Below are 8,050 nucleotides of genomic sequence, written 5' to 3'. Positions count from 1 at the left end.
TCTGCTGCTTGTGCTAATTTTAGCCCAACAATTAACACCAAGAAAATACAAGTTCTCCACCAGCCAGACTACACCATCCATATGCGGAACCGTTGGTTATAGCAAATGGAGAAATATTGAATGTCGTGGCAGGCTCCCTACTTTTGCGTATGAACAGGTCAAAATTTACAAAGCATTTTCCTCACCCCCTAAAGTAGGAGTCAGTTTCACAGAGTGGTGGTACAGTGGAAAGAGCCATTACTCTGCAGTCAGAGAACCGTATTTCACAGCCTTGCTCTCATGCATAGAACTCTATGATTGAGTGCCTGGCCTCAGTTTCTATCACTGTAAAATGAGGGACTTAGACTAGATGTTCTCGAAGGTCCCTCCAGCTCTGCAGTACAGCTCTCCCTGCTTGTGTGGGTTCTTTGCTCTGGAACAGCACCAATGACATCATGAAGGTGACGTCCTGGTTTGAATAAATGAAAGAATGAAAAAGTGTTCATTTAGTGTTGGGGAAATAAATAGAAAAGAGCTCACATGTTAATTAAAAGTAATAAAATTCTAATAACTCTTCCCATATGTATTTACTGTTATTACCAGACTTTTCAGTTGCTAGATTTGTGCTAAGTAATTGAATATAAAAGCTTTTTCTGTTTTCCCTTCTGCTTTTTTTCTTTCAATCCATAAAAACTCAGACAAGTCTTGTGTTAGCATAGTCTGCCACCTTCAAGGTCAGATCTGCTTCACTCTTTGTAAAGTACTCAGTTTTGTCTTCCTCGGGTTATATTTTTCTATGACTCGATTGTAAATTTATTTGAAAGACAGAGGTCAAGATTTCCAACTGCTGGGCATAGCTGAATGTGCTCATCCTTTCATCAGCATCTCTTTCAGGCTCATCCTCTTGGTATTGTAGGGACTCACTGGCTGGGACAACAAAATTACATTGATTGTGGAAAACACAGAAGTATTTTCAAACGTCCTAATAAAGTTTTCTCTTTTGATGGTTTCTTTTGCAGATTTGCTCATTAAGAACCATTTAATCTATTACTTTGCTAATAATATTCCAGCTGTCTTTTTTCCCTCTGGATCCAGAACTCAGGTTACAGATGTCCAGATGGCATCACTTCCCCCCCACCCTTTTATTTTATCTGCATGATTGCATTTGATTGTTGTACCCAGTCGAGCTGGCAAGTGAGAATCTGAATGAATAAAATATCTTTGAGGCCTAAGGAAATGAACTCTTCTATTTCCATTACTTTACAACAACAACTTGATCTCTTATCCACAGGGTTAAGGACAAAATGGATATTTGTTTTCTCAAAGTTGTAAAACAGGATAGACTGAAAATTTAGTAATCCCTGGGATGGGATTAAACAGTTCACTACGTTGGGTATTTTTGTACAAGCCGACCCCCAAACGCTAGGCTTTTAAAGTAAGTCACAGTCTAAGGCATATGCCCATTATACAGCACAAATTGTGGTTCACTTCAAAGGTCTAGTATTTGTTTTCAGACTGTATGGATGTTCAAGGATCTCCTAAAGGTCATCCTCGGAGTTGAGGTCCAGAGGAGCACAGGTCATCCAAAAGTCCTCTGAGAATGGTTTGATTCCATAGTTCAGTGGAAACTGAACAAGAGGTGTTTGACAATTGGCTTTCCAAAATTCGTGACATTTTTAAGTTTTAGCTGCATTTTTAACATTTTCTCCATCAGTTTCTTAAATCTAAACAATCAACAAAATAATAACTCAAGCCTTGATTTATAGCATTTGCTTATTTCCTAGATATGAATTCTTACAATAAAAATACAACCATGATATGAGCTGGCTCCTCCTTAAAAGAGGAATCCTCTGAACTGAAGGACCTGCTAATGTTTTTGCATAAACAGTGGGATCAGTTTTTCTATTGGTGGAATAGATAAAGAAGAATGTTTGTGAAGTCACTTAGTAAGTCTCATTTACCTGACAACCAGAACCAAGAAGTAGATTTTGAGCTGTTGCACTTGATTTTCCTGCTTCCTGATTATCACTCAAGTGCCTGGTGGGAAAAGATTAAATCCATTTGAAAAACTTGTACAATCATGCATCTCAAATAGAAGACTTCTCTAAACTTTAAATGTATAATATAGACTAACTCCAGATTAGGGTAAGTAATCCAAGCTTCATTCCCCAATAGCAGCTTTAGAGATTCTGAAATATGTCTGGGTCCAAGGAGTAGAGACAAAGAACTCTTTTTAATCATATAATCACACACTTTATAATGCCAACACTAGACTTTCCCAACACATTTTCATGGCACTTTCCCCAGGCTGCTTGTTTCTAACTGACCAAAAAATATGATCGAAAGATTCAGAATTAGAATAGATCTAATGGGCAAAATGAGGCAGAAGAGATTTCAAATAAATTTTGAAATTTTACATTTTAAAATTTTAAAATTTGAAATTTGAATATTTAACATATTCAAAATAGAACTTGATATCTTTCCCCAAATTTCATTCCTCCCAAATCTCCCTATTTCTTTCAAAGGTACTATCACCCTTCCAATCTCCCTTGTTCATGACCTGAGTGACATCCTTTGCCCCATATATTCAATCAGTTGCCAAATTTTGTCACGTCCATCTACATAATGTCTTTTATCTGCCCCATCCTATCCATCCATAAAGCCATCATCACTCTAGTTCAGACCCTCACCCCTTCTCTCTTGAACCATTGGGATAGCCTCCAAATTTATCTCCCCATCTTAAGTCTCTCCCTACTCCAATTCATCCTTTATATACACACAGCTGCCAAAGTTATTTTCCTAAAGTTCAGATCTGACCATGTTATTACCCTACTCGGTAAATTTCAGCAGTTTCCTAACCTCCAGGAGCAAATATAAATTCCTCTTTGGGAAAGCTTTTCATACCTGGCACCAAGCTTTCTAGCTTCATTACACATGACTCCTCTTTGTCCACTCCATTCAAACTCTCCTTACTGTTCTTCACACCAGGTGCTCCATCTCTTACTGATGGGATCCTAATAAAGCTGCCCCCAGTTCCCATATTCTAACTTCCATACAGGCCCCACTGAGCAGCAGGCCCCCTGACCCTACCTAGCTACTCACCCCTCCTCACTCCTGACTCCATATCCTAACTTCCTCATTTGTGTCTCACTGCTCACTACAACAACAGGTGTGTCCATGAACTCATATTTCTCATAGAAACACCAGGCATGTCCATGCGATGGGATCCCAGCCACTGCTCTAGCTAGCCACTGCCCCCAGACCCATTCCTCATATTTCCCACAGAAACAGCAGGTGTGTCCATGCACTCAACCACAACCACATCCATCTAGTTTCAGACAGAACCACAATAGTCAGCCAATCAGAAAGCAGTACCACCAGGTGCCCTTTAGGTGAACTTGTGATGTAGAGAGACTTATTATAGTGTCATTATCATACATACATACCTCCCCAAATGAGTTTTTCCTTATGCATTGTGGGTAATCACATGCATAGTTCCACTGTGGCTAGGACCCCTCCCCTATTACCTAATCCATTAACAAACTCCTCCTAGCTTTTTAATATTCATAATTTCTGCTATGTAATTACATCTTTATCCTATTAAAAAAAATCTATTTTGCTTTATCCAAAGTCGCTGATTCCTCTTGGAACTTAGCCCGCTTCATAAGAGGCGTCAATTTCAATCAATGCCTACCCTTGGATTAGAGGTAGTCTGACTCTGAGTTCTTTGAGAGGGCTCCACCGCAACGCAACACTATGACTGATCCTTTGTACTGCTCGTCCCCAGTGCCAGTAAGAATGACAGTAATAACTAACATTTACATAGCACTTACTCTGTGCCAGGCGCTGCGCTAAGTGCTTTACAATTATCTCATTTGATCCTCACAACAATCCTGCCAGGTAGGTGCTGTTGTTATCCCTATTTTACAGATGAGGACGCTGAAGCAGAAAGAGGTTAAGTGACTTGCCCAGGGGCACACATTTAGTAAATGTTTGAGACAGAATTTGAACTTTGGTCTTCTTGACGCCATCTAGCACTCCATCCATTGTATAAATGGATACGTAACTACCTATCCTTCCTAATCCCCCTAGATGCCAGTGCCTCTCCTTATCACTGAATATCTATTTTATATATAACTACATATGCATATCTTATCTTCCCCTATAGAATGTAAGCTTCTTGAAGGTAGGAACTGTTTCATTTTTCTTTGTATTTCTAGCACCTACAACAGTATCTGTCCCATAGTAGACATTTAATAAATACTTGTCGATTTGATTAGATACACCAAAATATTCACAGAAGTCCTTTTCGAGGTAGCAAATAATTGGATTAAAATAAGTGAACATGATTTGGAGAAAGGATAAATGAGTTATAGTATATGCATGCAATGAAATATTAAGCCTTAAGAAAGAGTCAATATAAATGATTCAGGGAATGATGAGAATTCTGTAGAGTAAACTAAACAGAACTAGGGAAACAATATACAAAATAATTGTTAACAATGTACATGGAAGGAACAGAAAGAAGAAACAACTGAGTGCTGTATGATTCTCATGATCACACAGCTCCATAAAATAAGAAAATTGAAAAAATGTACTTCCCTTCCTTCATTGCAATGGTGTTTGACTGCAGGTGTGGAATATTACATATACTGTAAGGTAGCTGATTTGTTGGTTGGTTTTGATAAACGATTTTTCCTTTTTTGAATCTTTGTTATAAGCAATAGCTCACACAGGGAGTAGGGCAGATATTGATTTGGAAACAAATATGAAGTCAAAACAAAAGATATCAATAAAAATAAGTTGTGGGGGTTTTTTAAGCAAATAAGTAGCCATACATACACAATAAATGAAAACACAGTTAATGATGATCCAAACTCATCATATCAGAAATTAAGTTCAAAAAAAATCTTGTAGAGGATATCCTCAAGTCAATATATACTTAATCTGTCATTTCAAACCTTATATATCTAAGGCATTGTACAATAAATTCTCAGAATGATAAGCTTTGGGGAACTACAGGATCCTGAGTCAAAAAAAGATTGAATTGCCTTCAGATATATGTTTTGGAAGGGTTTTTAATAATAAAGATTGAAATAAAAAGAGCTTTCTGCTATCTGAGTGAACCAGAAAATTAATCAGAACACTCTATTCACCATATTGTTGTTTAGTCTTTCAGTAGGGTCCGACTCTTTGTGACCCCATGGTCCATAGCATTCCAGACCTTTCTATCTCCACTATCTCTTGAAGTCTGCCCAAGTTCATGTTCTTTGATTTCATGACACTATCTATCCATCTCATCCTCTGCTATCCCCTTTTCCTTTTGCCTTTAATTTTTCTCAACATCAGGATCTTTTTCCAAGAAGTCCTTTCTTCTCATTAAGTGGCCAAAGTATTTAAGTTTCAGCTTCATTATTTGACCTTCCAGTGAATAGTCTGAATTAATTTCTTTAAGTATTGAATGGTTTGATCTCCTTGCCAATCAAGGGACTCTCAAAAGTCTTCTCCAGCACTGCAATTCAAAAGCATCAATTCTGTAGCATTTACCCTAAGACTCCACTTCTCATAGCCATACATTGCTACTGGAAAAACTATACCTTTTCTTCTATGCAACATCATTAAGGTGAAAATGTATTTAATAGGAATCTATGTGTTGGACCTATATAAGATTGCATGCCGTCTCGGAGAAGGACTGGGGAGGGAAGGGGGAAGAAGAGGGAGGAAGAGAAAAAAATATAAGATATATGGAAGTGATTGTAGAAAACTGAAAACAGATAAAATAATTTTTAAAAACTGTACCTTTGACTCTACAGACCTTTGTCAGCAAGGTGATGTCTCTACTTGTTAGTATGCTGCCCAGATTTGCTACAGCTTTCCTTTCCAAGGAGCAAGTACCTTTTAATATCATGACTGCACTTGCCATCTGCATTGATCTTTGAACTCAAAAATATAAAATTTGACACTGCATCCATTTTTTCTTTCTCTATTTGCCAGGAAGTAATAGGATCAGTTGCCAAGGTCTTAGTTATTTTGTGTGGGTTAAGCTTCAAGCCAGATTTGACACTCTCCTCTTTCACTCTCATCAAGAAGCTTCTTAATTCCTCTTCATTTTCTGTCATCAGAATGGTATTATCTGCATATCAAAGATTGTTGATATTTCTCCCAGAACCCTTAATTCTGACTTTTTATTTGTCCAGACTGGTATTTTGTTTGATGTACTCTGCATTTAAGTTAAATAAGTAAGATGATAATATACAGCCTTGTCATACTCCTTTTGCCAATGTTAAACCAATCAGTTGTTCCATGTTCAGTTCTAATAGCTACTTCTTGTCCTGTATAAAGGTTCCTCGGGAGACAAGTAAGATAATCTTATACTCCTATCTCTTTGAGGACTGAAGAAGAAATAGATGATTTTCTGGAACTCCTTTGATTTTTCCATAATCCAGTGAAATGTTGGCAATTTGGTCTCTAGTTCCTCAGCCTCTGAAAACCAATCTGCTCCTCTGTAATTCTTGGTTCATATATTGCTGAAACCTAGCCTGTAGAAGCTTAAGCGTAATCTTACTGATGTGTGAAATGAGTGCAATTGTTAATAATTTGAACATTCCTTGACACTGTCCTTCTTCAAGACTGAGACATCAACTGATCTTTTCCAATCCACTATTGAATTTTCCAAATTTGCTGGCATATTGAGTGCAGCATTTTACCAGCATCATCTTTTAGAATTGTAAAATAGCTCAACTGGAATTCCATCATCTCCACTAGCCTTACTGTGAGCAATGCTTCCAAAGACCCACTTGCCCTCATTCTCCAGAATGTTTGACTCTAAATCAGTAACCACAAGATCAAGGTTATCAGTGATGTTAAGATCTTTGTTGTATAGTTATTTTGTGCATTCTTGCTGCAACATCTTAATCTCTTTGGTGTCTGTTAAGTTCCTACCATTTTTGTCTTTTATTATGCCCATTTTTGCATGAGCCATTCATTTGATGTTCTTCATTTTCTTGAAGAGATCTCTTGTCTTTCACATGCTATTGTTTTCTTCTATTTCTTTTTATTTCTCATTTAAGAAAAAGTTCTTACCTCTCCTTGCTATTCTCTGGAATTCTGTATTCAATTTCCTTTTCTCTTTTGCCTTTTGCTTTCCTTCTTTCCTCAGCCATTTGTAAAGCCTCATCAGACCGCCATTTTGCTTTCTTGGTCTTCTTTTTCTTTGTTTATTTCTCCTGTACAATATTCCAAACTGTTGTCCATAACTCTTCAGGTACTTCATCTACCAGATGTAATTCTTTAAATTTATTCTTCACTTCTATTTCATATCCATAATGGATATTATTTAAGTCACATGTATATGGTCTGATGATTTTCCTTACTTTTTTCAATTAAAGTATGAATTTGATTAATATTTTGCCACTTTGCCATGAGCCTACCACTATCTTAAACTTTCTCCATCAAATGTTTACAACTCAAATCTATTAAAAGATTCTTTTTATATGGAAGATGTGTTCCATTTTAATAGAAATATGCATAAAATATGACTTGTTTTACAAAAATTTGCTTTATGCATTTTTTGAAACACATCTGTTGAGTTTAAAGATGGTAAAGAGAGAGGTACAAAAGTTGTTTCAGCCAGGGCTTCTGGACAGAGTATCTGCACCTTAATGGGATCACCACAGGATCAACCTCTCATCCATAGCCTCAAGTCTGCAGGTGCTTGGTTTCATCACTTCCCTCAAGGGAGATTGGATTCTAGGGGACAGAACCATACGAACCAATCTTGGGCATCAGTTATAAATCATTAGAAGACAGAATCTCAATGCAAATTATTCCCTTTTGCACTCTACATACCAGTCCAATGGGCTGTTTGCTCCCAATTTGACAAGACGTTCCTTTTCCCAACCCCATTCCCCCAAACCTTCCTCTTTATCTTCTAGCTTCCTCCAAGGTTTACCTCTAGCACCTCTTTCAAGAAGTTTTTCCTGATGCCCCTCGTTGCTAGTGATGTTTGACTTCCCCCAATCATGTTGTGTTTGTTTTAGATATACCACACCTTCACTTATCAACAAGCACA

The 8,050-nt window shown here is 37.3% G+C and overlaps 1 long non-coding RNA gene across 1 annotated transcript; it reads right to left on the bottom strand.

The window, feature by feature from the left end:
* Positions 1–556: 556 nt before the first annotated feature.
* LOC140502069 (uncharacterized) lies at positions 557–3,279 on the bottom strand. Its single transcript, XR_011966516.1, has 3 exons — positions 2,884–3,279; positions 1,941–2,016; positions 557–906 (listed from the first exon to the last, which is right to left on the bottom strand). It is a non-coding gene; the product is annotated as an uncharacterized lncRNA (long non-coding RNA).
* Between the last annotated feature and the right edge of the window lie 4,771 nt (positions 3,280–8,050).

This window comes from Notamacropus eugenii, chromosome 4, assembly GCF_028372415.1.
Source record: "Notamacropus eugenii isolate mMacEug1 chromosome 4, mMacEug1.pri_v2, whole genome shotgun sequence".
Lineage (NCBI taxonomy): Eukaryota > Metazoa > Chordata > Mammalia > Diprotodontia > Macropodidae > Notamacropus > Notamacropus eugenii.
The sequence above is the reverse complement of the archived record's forward strand: the minus strand, read 5'-3'. Positions and strand labels throughout refer to the sequence as shown.